The sequence below is a fragment of the Sceloporus occidentalis genome, unplaced genomic scaffold (assembly GCF_023333645.1).
Source record: "Sceloporus occidentalis isolate IW3139 unplaced genomic scaffold, rSceOcc1.0.p SCAF_69, whole genome shotgun sequence".
Taxonomy (NCBI): Eukaryota; Metazoa; Chordata; class Lepidosauria; order Squamata; family Phrynosomatidae; genus Sceloporus; species Sceloporus occidentalis.
Window position 1 is genome coordinate 1,621,105 of NW_028317049.1, and position 21,780 is coordinate 1,642,884.

Genomic DNA, 21,780 nt, shown 5'->3' on the forward strand with positions numbered 1-21,780 from the left:
ATGCTGGCATTTGTATGGTTTCTCCCCAGTGTGGCCTCTCTGATGTGTCACTAGGCTTGACTTCTGAGAGAAACATTTCCCACAATCCTGGCATTCATATGGCTTTGCTCCTGTGTGGACTCTCAGATGCTTGACAAGGATTGATTTGTAAGCAAAACATTTCCCACAATCCTGGCATTGATGTGACTTCTTTCTTGTGTGGACTCTCTCATGACTCACAAGTTCTTCTGTAAAGAAGGACAATCACAGTCAAGAATGAATATCAGAATTAAGAGAGGAGGGTGTTACCCCAAGATTTAGCCATTGTTGAACCCTCCCTATTTGATATTAAATTCATAAAGTTGCTGAGAGTGAACCGAGCATGACACTATTGCAGATGTCCCGAAATCCATGGAACAATTGTATCCCTACTGACAGGAGCAAGGAAGAGATTGTAGTAGAACTGCCTTAAGGGAATCAGTCGAAACAGATAGTCAAAGGGCTGTTCAAAAAATATTCCATTAAAAATGTGCAAAAATACTTTGATTGACAGTTGGCATCATTTCCTGTGAGACTGCCATAGAGTACTGAGTCAGAGCCCAAAGCATGATGCAATCTAACTGCAGAGGTCACTTCATGCTGTTTGGCACCAGGAGATCACTCACAACTAATACAGTATGCAGCTCACATGCGGATTGGTGTGGATTGGATTGGAGTTGTGTGTACAAGAGATGGTGAAGTTGATGGAAGTCAGAGAGCTTGCAAATATTTGTATTATTTTGCAACTCAGGATAGAGAACCTCCAAGGACTTGGGTGAAATCAACTGTGTCTGTGAGATACTTTTAAGTGTGGACAGTAATCAGTGCACTGCCAAAACCTATATCTGGATATTTGTTTCCATACTCTGCTATGTTATTGTTGAGCTGCATCTGGAAGTGTTGTTTCCAGATCACGCTGTACATTGGCTTATGAACAGGACTGGAATTCAGAGCCAAGAAGGACCTGAGAGCCGGTGTGCTAATCCCTTTTGTCTGAGGTATTTGCATCAAGCGTCCATTGCATTCAATTTAGATTCAGACCATTCTTTTCCCACCCAGGAAACATACTAAAGCGATTTAAACCATTTTGAACCCTTAGTCTCTGTCCGAAAGCAACAATTTCAGTATAAATGTCTGCCCCGATATTTACTGTTCTTTGGCATCAGTCCCGTTGTAGACAGACACTCTATTGGTTAACATGGCTAAGCTCCTCAATATACTCAACAAACCTACTTTCCATTCCCTTGCAGGACTCTCAGGAATTGGAATCAAGAACATTCTAGGAAGTGTATTACCATTAGTATAGCTTTACATTATTCACCAATCCCATCCTTGTTACTTCCCTCTTGTGTGTATGTATGAATGCTTGTGTGTGTGTGTGTGTGTACGCGCGTGCGTGCATGTATTTTGCTTTTTCCCTAAATAAAACATAAAAACCCATTTGAAATGCCTCTGGAGTTATGTGAGATTGCGTGTCTGGTATAGTTGGGCTGACCTCCGAGGTCACTGTTGCCTGAACAAAATTATGTCTCTTCTTTGAGCTAAGTACCAAATCCCCCCCCCCCCCCAAAGTATAGCACTTCCAAGTGTCCTCCCCAGACTCCAGCATTTTGGGTAACAAAGGGCCTTTGGAACGAAAAATGCAGCTAAGCAAGCTCAAGTAGGAAAATAGAAGTGCTTTTTCTCTAATTGTGTCCTCCTTTCCTTCCTTCCTAAATATTACTCATAATTGCTAAATAAAACCACTTAATATGTCTGAAAACAAGGACCTGATCCGGTTCTCATTAGTTCACTGAAACCAGTTCTGAAAATTTGTCAGAACTGCCTCCCAATCCCCAAGGCCCCTCTCCTGGCCCTTCCCAGGGGTCCCTTCCTCTCCGCACAGAGCTAGGCGATCCTGGCTTTGCTCCTGCCTTCCCCTCCTGGCTCCCAGAGGCCTGATCCCCTTCACTTTCTCCCTCTGCTCTCTAACCTTCCTTCTTGCCCATCAGCATCTCATTTTCAGCATCTCTTCCCTGCCTTTCAATTTTTCACTTTCCGTCTGTCTCTTTATCACACATACGCACAGAGTGTGATGCATAAAAGGGACACTTTGAGGTCCATTTGTTGAGAAAGGCGGGATAATCAATATGCAAATAATTCATTGGCAAAGGCAGAGCAAAGGAGCTGGGACCTGGACTCCAATTTTGGTGAGGGTCAAGCGCCAGGGAGCAGCCTTAAAACAGCCTTAAAACATTTATAAGACAGACATGGACTAAAGATGGGGTTTGGAGGAGATCTCAGGGGCAACCCCACATTGTATTTCCGGGGGGGCGGGGGGGGGAGATGAAATAATATTTTGCCACTCAACATCGCAAAACATCCCTTTGGGGAAGTGGACGCCATTTTGCCACTGTTGGGCTCCCCCTGAGCCACTGCAGGCCCAAGAGAGTTCTCTCCCCCAAAAAGACTCTCCAGAGCATTAAAAGGATGGAATAGGGGCCAAAAAAGGTAGGAAACTTGCTCAGGGATGTGCTGAGTACCATTTGGGTGTGAAAAGCATTAATGTCCATGGCTTCTTTCCACAAAATCCTAGAACTGGCAGTTTAGGATGGAATAATTAGAATCCTTAGAAACTGGAGAGCAATAGTGCCTCTCTGAACTACAGATTCAAATATTCTACAAGCTGTTGCTATCACAATTAAACTATGCTTGAAAGGGCTCTAGGATTCCAAGTAGACCACAAGTTGAACATGGGCCAACAGTGTGATGCAGCAGCTAAAAAGGCCCATGTGATTCTAGGCTGCAGCAATAGAAGAATAGTTTCTAGAACAAGGGAAGTAATAGTGCCAGTCTATTCTGCTTTGGTCAGGCCTCCCTTGGATTAATCATGTGTCCAGTTCTAGGCCCCACAATTCAAAAAGGATGTTGACAAATTGGAGCATGTCCAAAGGAGGGTAACCAAAGTGGTGAAGGGTATGGAAGCCATCAAGCTCTATGAGGAGCAGCTTAGAGAGCTGGTTATGTTTATCCTGGAGAAAAGTAGATAAAGAGTGAATAAGATATTCATTTTTAAGTATTTGAAAGGGTGTCATTTTGCGCAAGGTTGCTTTTTGCTGCTACAGAGAAAAGGAGACACCACAATGGATGCAAGCCGCAGGGAAAGAGGTTCCACCTAAACATTAGGAGGAACTTCATGACAGTAAGAGCTCTTTGACAGTAGAATATATATACTCCCTTAGAGTTTGGTGGAGTCCTCTTCTTTGGAGGCCTTCAAAGAGAGGCAGGATGGCCATCTCTTGCGGGTGATTTGAATGTGTATTCCTGCATGGCAGAAGGGGGTTGAACTGGATGGCCCTTGTGGTCTGTTCCAACTCTATGATACTATAATTCTAGTGGAACCAAACCAAAATGATAATATAGTATGAAAGGGACCGTAGTCTTTATAGAAAGAGCCATGGATTCAGGTTCCTTACCTACAGAAGCCACATTCTCATAATTGTCAATCATTACATAATTGTACATAAGTCTCTGCTTCTTCGTCAACAGATTCCATTCATCCTCAGTGAAATATACTGCCACATCTGCAAAGGTCACCTGAAATAGAAAATAACCCTCATCCAGAGAGTGTCTAAGCAAAAGGGGAGGAAAGCACATGGTGCATCCAAATATAATTTCATCACTTCACAATTCAGTCCAAGAAATAAACTTTAAATTTTGTTAGCAAGCAAAAAGCTACTGCCGTTGAGATCAGTTTGTATTGAATCCTTTTCGAAAGTCCCTGAAAAAGTGGGGTGACAGAGGATTAACCAGGACTTTCTCTGCTAAACTGGGACAATATGTTCGCCACTTGCTTTCATGAGTTGGCCCAGCAGTGACACAAATGAAATTAATAGTCAGGATGGCGACTCACCAAAGAGTTGTACTTGGATAGCCTCTTTCTCTTCAACTCCCTGTGCTTGTCCTCTGTGTTGGCCATTAGGTGGGAAGGGGGTGGGGGTCCTGGTAGCCTTGCACTTGGGTCTCTTCCTACAAAATATGCCCCAAAGCTGTGTACAAGGAGGCCGAGATGAAGTTCCTGAGAAAAAAGACTAGGGTTAGGCTTGATTTGTCAAGAAACCCTGCATCACTCAAAGACACAGAGAACAGAGTGCTGCTAGTGAGATACGCAGGTGACATATGCCTCCTTTGGGCCAATGCAGAGGTGGGCATCCCCTTCCTCCCTCTTCACCAAACAAAGCCTCATGGACCTAGCATAGATTCACTGCAGCTCCCCTATACAACAGATACTCCATGTTAAAACACTTTTGACGTTGCTATGTTGCACACCATGTGAGGCAACACGTTAATGTATGGCGCTAGGTTCTCCACCTTGACTGTAGTCAGTAGCTTGTGAGCTGAAGAAACACCTGTCACTTTCTCAATGAGCAGAGAGACAATGTAATCTTCTCTCAGATGAGGCTTTTATTCATATAAGAAGTTCCACTGTGTACAACACTATATACATCAACACCATCCACACCAGTAACAACCCACTCTGAGGCACTCACTGTCTCACTCTTCCTCAGAGACAGTTGAGAATGACAGTTGACAGTTGCATCAACATTCCAATGATGCACTGTTTAAATGCTGACACATCTAACTGCCACTAGAGCTGTAAATGACTTCCACAACAGCTCCATCTAGTGGCCACATGCATGTCATTTCCTCAGACCTGTTCACCATGGTCCTGACACTCCATGCCTTGTGAGAGTGGAGGGGGGTCAGGGGATGGGGAACTGGAGAGGACCCTGGCTATGTCCCTGTAGCTAGATGTGAAATGAGCGCATCATCTGCTGAAACCTCCTGACCTCCCCAGTGGCCCTCAGAGGAGAATGGCTTCCTTTGGCTTCTGGCTAGAGAAACACAGCTGGATGCTTCTCCAATGCCTCACACCCAACACTCTCATCAGGCATGGAATGAACATGGAGCATGGCTTCCACAATTCCCATTTTGCATTTTGTATTCCTTCTCATTTCACATCTATTTTAAACCTCTCCCTCATTTGATGATAAAGATACCAGTGACAATCTAGGCCAGATTCTTTAGGTTCTTCTTGTGTTTTGATCTCTAGTTTTCCTTGTGATTCTTTCATTACATCCTTGTATCTTAACCATTTAGTTTTCTGGATGCCTTTCCTCCCAAAAAGAGCCTCATGCGGCGAACACCATAAAGGTATTTCTGGACATATTCTACACTTGTTTTCCCCCAGATCTTCAATAGAGCTTTTCTTACGAAATGATTTCTGCTTTCTTTATGAACTTTCTCTTAACTGTAAATTAGGTATCCATGCCACCCAAATCTTAAATGTTCACTCTAAAGACATAACAGTTGTTCATTCTCTAACATAACCCATTCTCTAATCCAAACTAAACAACAAGCAGCATAATAAAGTCCTCTTCTACTTTTGTCATCACAAAGTATTTTCGTTTTTATCCTGGCTCTTTTTTAATTCCAAATAAATTTTGAGATTTCCTTCTGCCATAGATTCAATGGTTTTTCATTCTGGATGATGGGTATCGCTTCAAACAGAAACAGTATCTCAGGAAGTAAACTCATTTGGATCAGTGACATTTTTCCTAATAGCGATAAGTGTAATTTCCCTCATTTTTCTAGGTCTTTTCTGATTTCCTTCCATGTGTCTCATAGTTATTCTGAAATGGATATGAGTTTTTATTTGTTAAATTTATTCCTAGATATTTAACTTTCTTTCCCACTTTAAATCCACTAATTTCTTCTAGGATTTGTTCTTCCTTTTCCCCATATTTTTGTTATTAATGTTGTTTTGTCTCTCTTTACTTTTAGTCCTGAATCATATTCCAATTCCACTATTACATCCATCAATTGCCTTGTGCTCTTTTCTGGGTTCTCCAGGGAATACAAATGTCTCCTGAGAAGAATCTCATTTTAAACTCAATTGTTTTTAATTTTTATTCCATTGATCTTATTTTCTAATCTTATCCTATTATTCAGTGCTTCAAGGGTCAGAATGAAGAAAAAGGGTGATAGTGGGAAAGCTTGCCATTTACCTTTAGAAATCTTAAACTCTTCTGGTTTTTATAGTTAACAATTAGTCTTTGATCTTTATACATTGCCTTTATCCATCTATAATAAGAAGCTCCTATTTCCATTTTTCAAGTGTCACAAATAACATATCCCATCCTATGTTATTGAAGGCCTTTTCTAAAAAGATAAGTGTTTTTTCGTTGTGCCTTTGAAAATATTCAATTATATTTCAGACGTTTTGAATGTTATCACTGACTTGTCCTTATGAATCCAGTGTTTAAGAACCTTTTTGAGTCTATGGGTCAAAATCATAGGAAATAATGTATAATCCACATTTAATAAGGAAATTAGCCTATAGCTCTTTACCTCAATTGCATCTCTATCTTCTTTTAACAGCAAAGTTAAATTAGCTTGTTTCCATGTTTCAGGATAATGGTTTTCTTTGATGGCATTTTCTTTGATGGCATTTACAGGAAGAAATACCTTTAAACCCTTTGATCTTTTCCCTCAATATGACATGTAAACTGAAAAAGGAAGTAGCTAAAAGATTTCCCAGACTAATTTTGTAGATGGTCACTCACAGTATTGCAAAAACATCCAAATTCCTAAAATAGAGGAGTGTATAATTAAACTAAGGGAAGCAAAGGGATTGGACATTTTAACCGCAATCATGAGGGATAAACCAGTTGAGAAAACGAAAGAGGACTGGTCATGCTTTGATTTATTTTGTAATACTAATTATTAATTTACGATCCCAGATATCATATGGAAAGTCTACATGAACATTAGAGGTTTAACACGTATCAATACCTTGTAGGAATTTAAGTAAATTAAATAAAAGGGTCATCTTAGCTTAACTGGGAAGTAACTTAATAGTACATTTGTGACAGTTTTGTATATTAGGGTGTTATTTATTGCATGTTGTATGTGTATGTTGTAGGTATTTCTACTTTTTGTTGTTGTAGCTGTAATAGTTATGCAAATATCTTGGTATGTTTTTTCATTTTTGTTTGTAAAGGATTGTTTATAAATAAATTACAAAAGAAAAAAAGTGGTTTCCAACCGGATTATTTCTGAAGTGCAGATACAGCCTCAGTCGGTTATAAAGGATAGAAGAACCCAATTCGTACTTTTATCCTGTTAAGAATGGTTTTGCTTTTTTAAATAAAATCAGTTTGCTTTTCTGTCTAATCCTTATTTTTCTTGTTCTTGTTTGCTTCTATGTTTGTTTGTTTCATTCTTGGTAAAATGAGTTATTCTGGTCTGTCTCCTTCCTTCTTGCCTGAAAATCTATTAATAAGGAAACTGGGGAGGCTTTTAAAAAACCCCAAAGGAGCCACTTTTGGCCTTGTTTGGGGGACAAGCCTCCTCTTAGGAGCCAAAGCCCAATGTTTGTGAAGAATAAGAATAAGGCTTGTATGAAAACTATCCTCCCATTTCTGATCCCTCTTAAAACCCATGTTCCCCAGAAGGAGAAGAGCTGTGTAATAAGAAAACCCTCTCAGAAAAGAGACACAAAGACACACAAAGGGACACACTTCCTTCCTTTTGGCCCAAGGAGCCTGGCCTCCTTCTCTCTCTGGAGCCTCAGGAGAGAAAGTTCAACTGAGGCTCAGAGAAGGTTCCAGAACATTTTTCCCCAGAGTCACAAGCAGCACAAAATGGCCTCCAGAAAACAAAATGGCTGCAGGAACACAAAATGGCTGCCTCTGCCTCAGCACTTGGCAGTTTGAGGCCTTCATTGAACCCAAAATGGAGGAGGAAAGGGCCCCAAAGTCAGAAGGGACCCCAAACAGCATTCCCAAACCTTAACAACAGCTAAAATCTTTCCTGATGCTATAATACAGAGACTCACTGAGATACTCTTTATAAATACATCTTTACATGTCTTTATAAATAAATAAAATTTAATAATACTAATGCTACTACTACTAATAGTAATACTAAGTTACAACCAGGAGCTTTCTCCCTGTGGCTTCTCCCCCAGAGGCCTCTGCGTATGCTCAGGAGCCCCTTCTTCTTCTCCTTCTTCTTCCTCTGCAGAATCCTCCAGAGGTCTCTCTGCTCCTCCTCCTCCTTAGGCTCTTCCTCTAAGCCTTCCTCCTCCTCCTCCTCCTCAGGTCCTTCTTCTAAGCCTTTCTCCTTCCTCCTCCTCCTCCCCAGGCTCTTCCTCTAAGCCTTCCTCCTCCTCCTCTTCCTCTAAGCCCTCCTCCTCCTCCTCCTCAGGCCCTTCCTCTAAGCCTTCCTCCTCCTCCTCTTCCTCTAAGCCCTCCTCCTCCTCCTCCTCACGCCCTTCCTCTAAGCCTTCCTCCTCCTCCTCTTCCTCTAAGCCCTCCTCCTCCTCCTCCTCCTCCTCCTCAGGCCCTTCCTCTAAGCCTTCCTCCTCCTCCTCTTCCTCTAAGCCCTCCTCCTCCTCCTCCTCCTCCTCCTCCTCCTCCTCCTCCTCCTCAGGCCCTTCCTCTAAGCCTTCCTCCTCCTCCTCTTCCTCTAAGCCCTCCTCCTCCTCCTCCTCCTCCTCCTCCTCCTCAGGACCTTCCTCTAAGCCTTCCTCTTCCATTTCCTCCCAGACTTTGGGAGGAGAATTGTGTGCCTTCAATTCCTTTCTGGGGATCCTAAGGCAACACTGTCACAGGAGTCTCTTTGTAGGTTCTGTCAAAGGGGGTTTGCCATTGCCATCCTTTGAGGCTGAGAGAGTGTGCCTTGGGGGCTTGGGGAGTGCTGCATGCCTTGAACTCGTGTCTAGTGACCCTAGTCCCAGGGTTTCCTTGCCTTCAGGTTTGCCTTCCACTTTGCCCTTTGTCTTCCTTTGAGGCTGAGAGAGTGTCTGCTGCCCAAGGTTTCCTTGCAGTGGGTTTCATGGCCCAGAATGAATGCCATTTCCATCATGTAGATGTGTGTGTGTGTTGTCTGCCTTCCAGTTGGCCATTGGTTTTCCTCTGAGGCTGAGAGAGTGTGACTTACCCAAGGTCACCCATTTTATATAATGGGACTTGAGCACCCATGGATTTTACTATCCAAACCAAATCCCAAAGGATACCAAGGGCCTATTGTTTTTCCATCTTTTTTTGCAAAGAGCAAAGCAGATCTTGCTTGCCTGATCTTTGCATGTTCAAGAGCAGTGTTGGGCAAATGCTAAGAGATGCCTTGTGAGTAGGGTTGCCATAAGTGAGGACCTCCAAACCGGGACAAATGTAGGGCAACATTTTCAAATGTAGGACACATTTTTATAAAAATGGAGGACGCGCAAAAAATTGAGGTTTTTTAAAAAAATGTTAATATAAATGCATATTTGTAGGCATGATCAAAATGGAGGACATTTTGACATTATTCTTAGACAGATGGCAGAAATGTACTTGCCCTGGGGTTCAACTGTACTTCTCAGAAGTGTGTACTTGGGCAAGGGACTGTGGTTTTTCTTCACTGCGCATGAGTTTGTAAAAAGCACAGCAAGTTACATAAGCAAGTTACATTGGCCGTGCCTCAGAGGCTTGTTGATATCAATATCACCATCATCATCATCATCATCATCATCATCATCATCACCATCACCACTATAATTGGCCAAGAAAGGCAGACTTGTTAGCATTCAAAGCACCATAAATACACAAAAAATGCACTTGCATATATTTAATAATAAAAAATAATAAAAAATAATGAAAAAACAAGGCAGGGGTGTATATATTTGATAATAAAAATTAATGTAATAAAATAAAAAACAAGCAATAATAAAAATTAATAAAATAAAACAAAAACAAGCAATAATAAAATTAATGAAATAAAACAAAAACAAGCAATAATAAAAATTAATAAAATAAAACAAAAACAAGCAATAATAAAAATTAATAAAACAAAAAATAAAAATCAAATAATAAAAATTAATAAAATAAAAAATAAAAAGCAATGATAAAAATTAAAAAAATAAAATAAAATAAGTATTTTATATTTTTAAAAATAATTTAAAAACCAAAATACCAAGGTAGACCTAATGGCCACTGACTCAGCTTTCCTCCTCCTCCTCCTCTGGCCCAATTCTGCCCTGGCCTTCAGGCACCCTTCCTCCGGCTCCTTCCTCCTCCTCCTCCTCTCCCCCTCCTCCTCCTTATGATGGCTGGCATGGGAGGAAGGGAAGCAGGGCAGGCGCGCGCACGCGTGGAGGTAATTGGGGCAGGCGCGCACGCGCGCGGGGAGGAAAGTGAGGCAGGTGCGCGCGCATGCAGACAGAATTGGGACAGGCGCGCGCGCTGCCACTAGCCCCTGCTGAGGCCTGGGCGGCGCGCAAGCCCTCACAGTGGGGGCGTGGTGGCGGCAGCACTTCTGCCGCCCAGGAACAGGGGGAAGGCGGAGCTGGAGGAGGAGGTGGCTTGGCGCCGCAGCAGCCGCGTTAGCATCAGCGGCAATGACCGGAGCGGGCCCCCAAACCAGGAACAAGGCACGGGTGGGGGCCCAAACCGGACCGGGAAGGGCCCCCCAAAACCGTGATTGGCACGGGGGCCACCGGGTTATGGCAACCCTACTTCTGAGGTTAGGAAGAGGGTCCTGGAAAACAGTCCTCTTCTTCTGGACCCACAGACTCAGAAAGACGTGGGCCCCCATTCAATGGGACCCCTTTCTTTGAGGCTGCTCTAGGTCCAGGAGGGTCTCTCAGGAGAGATTGGGAAAGTCAGCCTTTGAGGAGTTCTGGTCCTTAAAGGTTAATATCTCCAGGCTTTGCTGAGAGGGCAATATTTGGGATTTGGGCAGATCCAGGCTGCAGGGCTCTCTCAGATCTGGTTCAAAAACACTGCAGAAATTATGATGATGATGATGATGATGATGATGATGATGATGATGAATCTTCCCTTCAAACCAACAGAGCCTTGTGGACGCTCAAATAGTAACAGAGGTCAAAAACACATTGCAGAAATAATCCAGTTTGCAGAAATAAACTGCTTCAACTGCCCTAGTTCAGTACTCAGGAATCCTGGGAATTTTAGTTTATTATGGCATCTGAGTTGTCTGACAGAGAAGACTAAATATCTCACAAAACTACAGTTCCCATAATTCCCTAGCATTCAGCCAGACAGTTAAAGCAGCCCTGAACTTGGACCATTGTTAGCGGTTGGCTTGGAGCCTGAATAGGGTTCTAGAAGGCTGGTGGGTTTGGTCGTTGGCTGCTTAGGAAGAAGGGCTCCTTCTGGGTTTCCTTGGCAGGAAAGGAAAGGAAAGGTGGGTGCCTCAAGATGCCTTTGGAAGACCCCTAAATTTGGTTCCTTTGTAAGAATGCTGACTGAGGGGGAAGAGAAGGTGATGGATTTGGTCCCCAGGGAGGCCCCCGGTCAGGCAGGGCAGGCCACACAACATTCGCTAACTCCCAAGTCAAATCCTGGTTTCCCTTCTTTTGCCCAGGACCTAAACCTGGACCAGAAAGGATCAGGTTTTATTTGCTTTCTTCTCCTGTAACAGGTGTTTTTCCTTGCCCTTTTTACACGTGGCAGTAAAGATACGATACAGCAGGGCCTGGCATTGAGCTTCCAGTTTTCATGCATGATCTTCAGACAGGAGATGAGGCTGCCTCTTCTCCATTTTGGAGGGAGCCCAATTCCAGGAAAGAGGAAAGGGCTCTGTGCAAACATCCAGATCAGATGTGAGAGCAGTAGCTTATTATAATTTGCAAGACTTAGTTCATTGGTTTCTTCAACTAGAAAAATTGCAGGGGTCTATGGATTGGTTTAGTTTCTTGCTTTCTCTCAGTTGTGGTGGTACAAGGGCTCACTACTATACTCTGCATTCGCCATCTGGCTAGAAAGAAGGAGCTAAATTAAATGCTTTTTATCCTTAGTTTTTTGTGGATTTTTGGGACTATGTGGCCATGTTCTAGAAGAGTTTCTTCCTGACGTTTCGCCAGCATCTGTGTCTGGCATCTCCAGAGATTACAGCCACAGATGCTGACGAAACGTCAGGAAGAAACTCTTCTAGAACGTGGCCACATAGCCTGAAAAACCCACAAAAAGCTATGGAAGCCGGCCATGAAAGCCTTCAACTTCACGCTTTTTATCCTGTCTCTCCAAGCAAGTGAGAAAGAATAATTCTCTCATTTCCCCTTGATCTGGGAACAGACCTTTAAAAATTTCTCTCTTCATTTCTACACAGGAAAGTATCTTGAGTAGATTTGAATGACAAACTGTGAGCGACTATGGTTAGTAATTTATGCATTAGGCTGAATGAGATCGCTAGAGGCCCTGCCCCAGGTCCTAGGTTTTAGCTCACAAACCTCAGGACCTGAATTCACAACCCTATAAGAGAGATGGAGGGACACCAGAAAGTAGGCAACCAAAGTCCTATACATATTATCCAATTGTACCAGTTTGGTGCCATGTTACCGGCTGTGGATCCACCCCAGAGAAACCTGGGAATGGCATGCTTAGATGCTTGGTAGAGAGCCCCAGTGCAGTCCTTCATGAGTTGCTATATAATTCTAAGTGCCTGAAAGATGAAATCCCAGGATTCTGTTGGACAGAGTCCTGGAAGTTTCATGGTATCTAAGTGCTAGGTTTGGGCAATGGAGATACAACCCAGGTGCCAAAAATGACCCATAGCAATTCTGGACAGACTCATTCAGTCTCTGTCTCTATTGGTAGAGGGCTATTTACACCAAGAAACCCATGGATCCTCAAGGGAGCTCCAGTTTATTTAGTTTATTTATATACAGAAATCTTTTCTCCCAATATAGGGACTCAGGGTGGCTAACAATAAATTTAATACAGTACAAATTCAAAACAATGCAAAGGGATTAAAATTATAACTATTTTTTTTAAAAATTAAACCATTTATATAATTACACCTTAAAAATAGTAAATTGCATCAGAAACCACATACAAACTTTGACCTCTGAATTGCAGTTCAAATCTTATCTCTGTTTTGCTTAGGATCCAGCCTTGAGGCATCAGCATTTCCAGAAAGGAGAGAAAGTGGAAGTGCGAAATACTTTTTGTTTGGAGGGAGAGTCTATCCAGATTCTGTCCTGTAAAACTATTAGAGCCTCTTTGATGCTGTCTTTGATTCAGAACATATGATTTTAAGGCATCTTGCACTTCTATCTCCATCCAATAAACCTTTGAATTATTTCAAGCATTCTGTTTTCCTGGCTGCCCATCCCAAGAGTATGAAACATAGCACCAGTCATGGAGATTCAGTCTTTTTCATTATGGGGATACGGAGCGAGGGTCACAGGATCCCAACTCCTGGTGTAAGACCTGGCCCAGTTCATTGTAGATGTTTGACATAATGTTAGAGTGAGACTGAGAGGTTTTGGGAGTCCCTGTCCCTCCAAAATTAACTTTCCCAAGAGCAGTCTAGGTCTCCCTTCCAAAGACCAGCAGTGGATGGAGAAGGAGGCCTTGGGGAAGCAGAGGAGAGCTTGGCTTGACCCCCAAGGACTCTCCCTTGAAGGTTTCCATCTCTCTAGGAAACGGTAGAGCCTGGGAGGGAGACTGAGGACTAGGGCATGCTGGGAAAAGCTTCAGGGGAGCTTATGGGAGCAAATGTGGGACTTTGCTTTCTCCTCCCGATTGCCTTCCTGCTCTCTTCTAACAGGCTTGAAGACCACACAAGGTAAGCTCAATGGTGGAAAAGACTGCAAAAGCCATCTTCTCTGTATATTCCATGGTCACCTCCATGGCACCTTAGGAGCAAGCAATCTCCACTGAGGGCAGCACAGTTGAAAAATGATATCCAAAATGGGGAGTGGTCTTTGAGATCCTGATGGTCCTCTGAGAGGAAAATGCCAACCCCTGAAACCAATCCTGGCCAGCTTTTGGGAAAGTGCCCTCAAGGTTTGGTCCAAGCGGCTCTCAGCCCCTGGCAGACTGTCCCTTCCTTGAGCCTTGCTCTCCTGGAGGCTCAGAGGGGATTCTGGGGGACCTGGGCTCCTCTCCTTCTTAGGGACCCTCAGCCCCAGGTTCAGCTACAAACGGTAATTCGCCCACAATGTACCCCCCCCCCCAATTCCCTGCTCTGTCCTGGCACATGCCTTAGGAAACCTCTTCCATGGACATTTGGGGGCTCCTAATCTTAGTCAAAATGGAAACCTCTGGAATCCTCCTATACTTCCCAACCGGGAAACAAGGTATAGTTGTGAATCTCTTCCAAGAAAAAGAAGAGTTGTTGTTGTAATAAGAGGGCTCCAGTCAATTGAGATCTTCTTCAGGCAGTAAAGGGGGGTTTATGCAAATGCAGAATGACATCACTGCTATGGAAGATTCACTTGACCAATCAGAGAGCAAGATAAAGGTTCTTCTGGAAGCTTCCGTAAAAAGGAGATATAAGGCCTGAGAGACCAAGAGACAGTTGGGGGAATTGTGTCGGTTGGAGAGCGAGAGAGAGAGTTAAAGAGTGGATCTTGGAAGTTAGTCTCAGAATTGGACGCTTAGGTTTATTTATTTCTTTAATAGCTTGTGTGAATTGAATATTATATACTTACAAATATTGTACCTCAAAGACTCTTAATATCTTGTATGACTTATATTTTAGTTATATTTTGTTATTTATAATAAACATCTCCTTGGAGTATCTACTACTCGAAGCTCCTTTTACACGTGTTTTGCCTCGGTTGATGCTTGGGAAGGTCAGTAAAGAAGTAGAAATAAGGTTCCTTAACTGGTCCCAGTGTAGGTTAAGGGAAATCCTATTATAATTCACTGGATGGAGGCAGCGTGATTTAAGGAATTTAAGGGTCTGCTGGGCTAAGAGCCAAAATGTCTAAATGTCTAACAATTTGTAAGCCACTCTGGTAGCCTTTTGGCTGAAGAGAGGGGTATAAAACTATTATTATTATTATTATTATTATTATTATTACAGGGCCGCGGTTTGGCTGCTTGGACCACCGGAGATCATCACAGAGAGTCAGTTGCAAAAACGCATCTCACTCCAGAAAATAAAGGTACTTCAGGAGTTTGCACTCTATCTCTTTCTGTAATAATAGCTACAAAACTGATAATAGCATTTGGGACATTTAGTCTTTTAATAAAATATGGCAGATTTAAATGCTGCTTTAAAACCTCTTTCCATCTGCCAGCTTTGCTCTGGTTTTGGGGGTAAATGAGAAAGTGTTGGGAGGGAGGGACTGCCAACAGAATTAGGAGATGCATTGCAGGATATGGACAGTTTGCGGCCAAGTAAGGTCCAAAACACACGGCAGCAATAGTCCATTTTGAGAGCGCTTTAACTGTCCTGGCCCAGTGCTAGGGAATCCTGGGAATTGAGGCACCAGAGCCCTCTGACAGAGAAGGCTCAATGTCTCACAAAACTACATCTCCCACAATACCCTAGCACTGAGCCAGGGCAGTTAAAGCAATCTCAGATTAGATTATTGCTGCAGTGTGTTTTGGACATAGGTGACCCTTGGCAAGTCACACTCTCTCAGCCTCAGAGGATGGCAATGGCATCCCCTCGCTGAATAAACCTGCCAAGGAAACCCCATGATAAGTTTGCTTTAGGGTTGCCATAAATTGGATTAGACTTGAAGACACACATGAAGAACAGAAAAAAGTCTGCTATTATTTCTCAGGTTGTACATGGGAACGGGGGGCAGTGTGGTGCAATGGTTTGAGTGTTGGGTTACAACTCTGGAGTCCAGGCTGCAGTGCTCCACTCCTCCATGAAACCAGCTGGGTCCCTTGGGCAAGAAGTCACACTCTCTCAGCCTCAGAGGAAGGCAATAGCAAACCTCCTCTGAACAACTCTTGCCAAGAAAACCCCAGGGAAGGCTCCCCAGAAGTCGGCAATGACTTAGAGCCACTCCACAAAAAACTACAAAGCCTCAAGAAAGAGCCAGCGGTGGTTTAGTGGCTGGAGCATTGGACTATGACCCTGGAGCCCAGGGTCCGAATGCCCTCTTGGCCACAGAAATCCACTGAGTGACCTTAGGCAAGAAGTCACACTCTCTCAGCCTCAGAGGGAGGCACTTGCAAAACCACTTCTGGACAAATCTTGCCAAGAAAAGTCTTCAATGGACTTCCCTTAGGGTCACCATAAGTCAGAAACAACTTAGAAGCACACAACGACAACAAGAGCAGTAACAGCACTAACACAAGGCAGCTTGGGAGAAAAGAAGGAAGGAAGGAAGAAGGAAACTAACAAAGAAAGAAAGAAAGAAAGAAAGAAAGAAGACTTGGGAGTTGTAGTCCTCGGTTGAGAGGGATTGGAGTGGCCTTACTGCAGGGCAGGACCAGTGTTGGTAAGAAGCCTTGAACTTATTTCCCGGCATGTTTTACCAAAATCCATGGAATCCACCCCATATTAAACGGAATATTCAGTCAAAATCCCTTGAAAGTTCCCGTAATGTTAATAATAATAATAATAATTATAATAATAATAGGATTTATTTATATTTTTATTAATATGGTGGATCTTTAGCAAATAAATGTAAACCTAATTGAATAAAAATAATTGTAACTTATTTCAACTCTCAAAATTACCATTGGACCAAACAAAGAATCTTTCAGTCCTTCTAATACCTTTAAGATACTTATTTGGACATGAAGGGGGGCCAGGAAGATTTATGCAAAATAGAAATGTGTTCGGCTGCAACCACACTGCAGAAATAATCCAGTTTTACACCCCTTTAATTGCCCAGGCTCGGTGCTATGGAATCCTGGGAATTCTAGTTCTGTGAGACATTGAACCTTCTCTCTCAGCAAACTCTGGTATGATAACAAACTACAATTACCGGGACTTCATAGCACTGGGCCATGGCAGTTAAAACGGTATGAAACTGGATTGTCTCTGGAGTGAAGATGCAGTCTGAGTTGGTTCCAAGACACACTGCAGAAATAATCCAGTTCAAGACCACTTTAGCTGCCGTGGCTCAGTGCTAGGGAACCCTGGGAATTGTAGTTTTGTGAGAAAGAGCTCTGGTGCCACAATAAACTACAATTCCCATACATCTGAGGAAGTACGCTTAAGTCTAGGAAAGCTCATGCTGCCAACTTTTCTTTTAGTGAGTCTCAAATGTGCTACACGATCTATCTATCTATCTATCTATCTATCTATCTATCTATCTATCTGTCATCATCATCATCATCATCTCCATTATTATTATCATTATTAAATTCAAATGCAGCTGAAAAAGTGGACTTAAATTGGCAATGCTGATATACTGTAGAGACTCTTTCTCTGGGGCTGTGATCTGGAAGCGTGGAGGCAATTCCCTTGTCAAACCAGGGAATTCTGGGAATTGTAGTTTGTTGTGACACGTATGTATATATACAGTATATGTATGTGTATATATGTCTGTGTGTGTGTGTGTGTGTGTGTGTATATATATATATATAATGTGTGTATATGTGTGTCTGTATGTCTCTCTCTCTCGTGTGTGTGTGTGTATCTGTGTGTGTTTATGCATGTTCAACTGAGGACTCAGAGAAGGTTCTAGAACATACTCCATAGTCACAAACAGCACACAAAATGGCCGCCAGAACACAAAATGGCCACCAGTGTGGCTGGGGCTCCAGGGTCCCTCAGTCCCTCCTGCCTTCTTCCATATTAACTGCAGGAGGAGCCTGTGAGGGTGGGGCAGGGGGCGGGGCCTTCCAGCTCCTCTGCTCCCATTGGCCAGATTAAAGAAGGGGAGGAGCTTCTGCCTCTCTATTTAGCTCTGCACGCGGAAGAGTGAGTGAGAAGGGGACAGAGAGAGGGAGGGAAGGAAGGAAGGAAGGAAGGAAGGAAGGAAGGAAGGAAGGAAGGAAGAGACAGAGACAGAGACAGAGACAGAGACAGAGACAGAGACAGAGACAAGGAGGAAGGAAGGAAGGAGGCAGAGAGAGAGGGGAGAGGGAGCAGAGGGACAAGGCCTGGAAGTGGTAGGTTTCACTACTGCACTGAGGCCTCCAAGTGCTGAGCCAGAGGTGGCCATTTTGGGTTCTGGGGGCCATTTTGTGTTCTGGCAGCCATTTTGTGCTGCTTGTGACTGTGGGGAATAATATTCCGGAACCTTCTCTGAGGCCTCAGTTGAACAGAGGCTTCTCTTTCTCTCCTGAGGCTCCAGTGAGAGAAGGAGGACAGGCTCTTTGGGCCAAAAGGAAGGAAGTGTGTCCCTTTGAGTGTCTTTTGTGAGAGGGTTTTCTTAGCTCTGCTCCTTCTGGTGAACATGGGTTTTAAAAAGGATCAGAAATGGAGAGGATAGTTTTAATACAAGCCTTATTCTTCTTCTTCACAAACATTGGGCTTTGGCTTCTAAGAGGAGGCTAGTCCCCCAAACAAGGCCAAAAGTGGCTCCTTTGGGAGGTTTTAAGAGTCTCCCCAGTTTCCTTATTAATAGATTTTTAGGCAAGAAGGAAGGAGACAGACCAGAATAACTCATATTACCAAGAATGAAACATAAAACAAACAACATAAATAAGGATTATAGACTAAAACAAACTACTTAATTTTTTAAAGGAAAACCATTATTAGGAGGATAAAAACAAGACATGGGTGCTTCTATCCTTTTACAATCGACTCAGGATGTATCTCCACTGCAGAAATAATCCAGTTTGAAACTCCTGGCTCCATTCTATGGAATCCTTGGATTTGTAGTTTGTTGTGGCATGAGAACTCTCTGGCAGAGAAGCCTAAGTGTCCTAAAGGGAAAATCCCAGGATTCCATAGCACTGAGCAGTTAAAGCGGTGTCAAAGTGCCTTATTTCTATAGTGTGCATGCAGCCTTCTTGTGAAAGGGGCTGATGCTGGGGAAAAGCACTGGTGACCTCTGCAGGTTTCAGCAGATGGTTTATTTGTTTATGATGCACTGATTTCACATCTATCTATGGGGACATAGCCAGGGACCTCTCTAATTCCCCATCCCCTAATCCCCCCCCCCCACTCTAATAAGGCATGGAGTATCTGTTGAGTAGGGGAGCTGAAGTAAATCTATGCTAGGTCTTTGTTTAGTGCAGAGGGAGGAAGGGGATGCCCACCTCTGCATTGGGCCAAAGGAGGCATTTGTCACCTGCGTATGTCTCCAGCAGGATGCTGTTCTTTGTGTCTTTGAGTGCTGCAGGGTTTCTTGCCAAGTCAATCCTAATCCTGGTCCCTTTTCTCAGGACCTTCATCTCGGCCTCCTTGGACACGGCTTTGGGCCTCTCTTGCTGGGAGTGACCAAGTGCAGGGCCACCAGGATCCCCCTGCCCACCTGATGGCCGAAACAGAGGCCAAGCGGAGGGAGTCGGGCTCCAACAGAAAGAGGCTCCTGAGGTACAACAGCTCTTTGGTAAGTTGCCATCCTTACTAGTAGTTTCATCTATGTCTGGTCCGGCTCATGAAAGCAAGCAGAGAACATACTGTCCCAGTTTGGCAGAAAGAGTCCTGGGTAATCCTCTGTCACCTCATTTTTTCAGGGGCTTAGAAAATGTCCTATTTCTCTCTCCTCCTCCCACTTTCCCCATTCTCCTCAGTTCAGTTCAGTTGCTGAAAAAATTGTTCCAAGTTCAAAAGAGTGTTCATCCCTTCCACTCAAATGAGGGGAGAAGGGAGGAGAGGAAGAAGCAGGGTCTTGCCCTTGCCAGGAGACGGAGGCAAAAGCAAACTGCGGTACCCTTCCTCGCTTGTGTGATCTTTATCATACAACTTTGGCCATCTTGACCACCTTCTGGTGTTGCTTAGCCACATGTGTCTTGCTTTCCCCATCTGTGAAATGCTGGGGGATATGGGAGAATATGTCTAGGCCTAAACTGAGGGTGGGCCCAGTGGCCCTCAAACCCAGAGCACTCCCCAGAACAGTTTTTAACAATGAAATATACCTCTGAAATTAGGTGAGATATGGCTAAATGCACTATAATTCATTGGTGACTAAATGTACTATACATGTTGGGATAGTCAGTATCCTAATCAATCAATAATATTCCAGAAATTGCCTAAATTATATTCTTTATTATATTGTATATTATATTGATAGGATTCGAGACAAACTGGATCTCAAAGGCTGCAGCTTTTTTCTGGCTTGCAGAATTTAAAGTTTATTTCCTGGACTGAATTCTAAAGTGATCAAATAATATTTGCAATGCACCATGTGCTTTCCTCCCCTTTTGTTTAGTCACTCTCTGGATGAGGGCTATTTTCTGTTGCAGGTGACCTTTGCGGATGTGGCGGTATATTTCACCGAAGAGGAATGGAAAATGTTGACGAAGAAGCAGAAACTTATGTACAGTAATGTGATGATGGAGAATTACGAGAATGTGGCCTCTGTGGGTAAGGAACCTGAATCCATTGCCCTTCCTGTTAAGACTGAGGGCCCTTTCATAATTCACTGTCAGAGAGCTATGATCCCACTTTAGAATTATAGAATCAAAGAGTTGAAACAGACCACAAGGACCATCCGGTTCAATCTTCTGCCATGCAGGAATAGACATTCAAAGCACCCCCCCAAGAGATGGCCATCCAGCCTCTGTTTAAAGACCTCCAAAGAAAGAGACTCCACCAAACTCTGAGGGAGTATATTCCACTGTTGAAGAGCCCTTACTCTCAGGAAGTTCCTGCTAAAGGTTAAGTGGAATCTCTTGTCCCTGTGGCTTGCATCCATTATTCCATGTCCTTTTCTCTGGAGTAGCAGAAAGCAAGCCTGCTCCATCCTGAATATGACATCTCTTCAAATATTTGAACAGGGCTGTCATATCCACTCTTAACCTTCTCTTCTCCAAGCTAAACATACCCAGCTCCCTAAGTTGTTCCTCAGAGAACATGGTTTCCAGACCATTCACCATTTTGGTTTCCCTCCTCTGGACATGCTCCAGCTTCTCAACATCTGTTTGAATTGTCGTCCCAGAACTGGACACAGGATTATTGCAAGTGAGCCTTGACCAAAACAAAATAGAGTGGCACTATTACTTCCCTTGATCTTGACACTATACTCCTATTGATATAGCCTAGGATCACATTGGCCTTTTTAGCCGCTGCATCACACTGTTGACACATGTTCAACTTGTGCTGTACTACCATTCCTAGTTCCCTTTCACACGTAATTTAACTGTCATAACAACTTCCTGCGGAATCTTGGAATTTCTAGTTTTAGTGAGGCACTATTGTTCTCCACTTTGTAAGGTTTCGAAATATCAAATCCTAAACGGCCAATTCTGGAATGTTGTGGGACACAAGTGCTATGCTTTTAGGGGAGTTTGGTACTTAGCTCAATAGAGCAAAATAGTTTTACTGGGGCAATAGTGACCTTTGGACTCAGCCAATCTATAGCAGTTCCAGAATCAAACAGATCTTCAGTGGGATTTGAAATAGGTTTTTGTGTTTTATTTAGGGGGAAAGCAAAACACACAGACACATACATATAAGTGTTCATGCACACACGCAAGAACTAGGTAACAAAGGTGGAGTGGTGAATAGATGTAAGGCTTTGATAATGGTGATACATCCATGACAATTGGGGTTGGTGAGTGCATTGAGGTGTTTAGCCATGAAAACAAACAGAGTGTCTATCTGTAACTGGACTGACACCGAAGAACAGCAAGTCGGGGCTGATATTTATACTGAAATTGGTGCTTCGGGGCAGAAACTGTGGGTTCAGAAAGGTTTATATCACTTTAGAATATTTCCTTTGTGGGGGAAGAATGGTGTGAAACAAACTGAATGCAATGGGTGTTTGATGCAAATACATCAGACAAAAGGCATTAGCTCACCGGCTCTCAGATTCTTGTTGGCTCTGAATTTTGATCGCGTTCACAAGCCAATGTACACTACAATCTGAGGGTGATGCACCCAGATACAGCTCAAAAATAT

General features: G+C 43.3%; 1 protein-coding gene and 1 pseudogene across 1 annotated transcript in view; both read left to right on the plus strand.

Moving 5' to 3' along the window:
* The window catches only part of LOC149286381 (uncharacterized), a 276,304-nt gene that overhangs the window by 162,749 nt on the left and 91,775 nt on the right, over window positions 1–21,780 (plus strand). The gene's annotated exons all lie outside the window — the stretch shown is intronic.
* Window positions 20,172–21,780, plus strand: part of LOC149286387 (uncharacterized) — a 29,577-nt pseudogene continuing 27,968 nt past the window's right edge.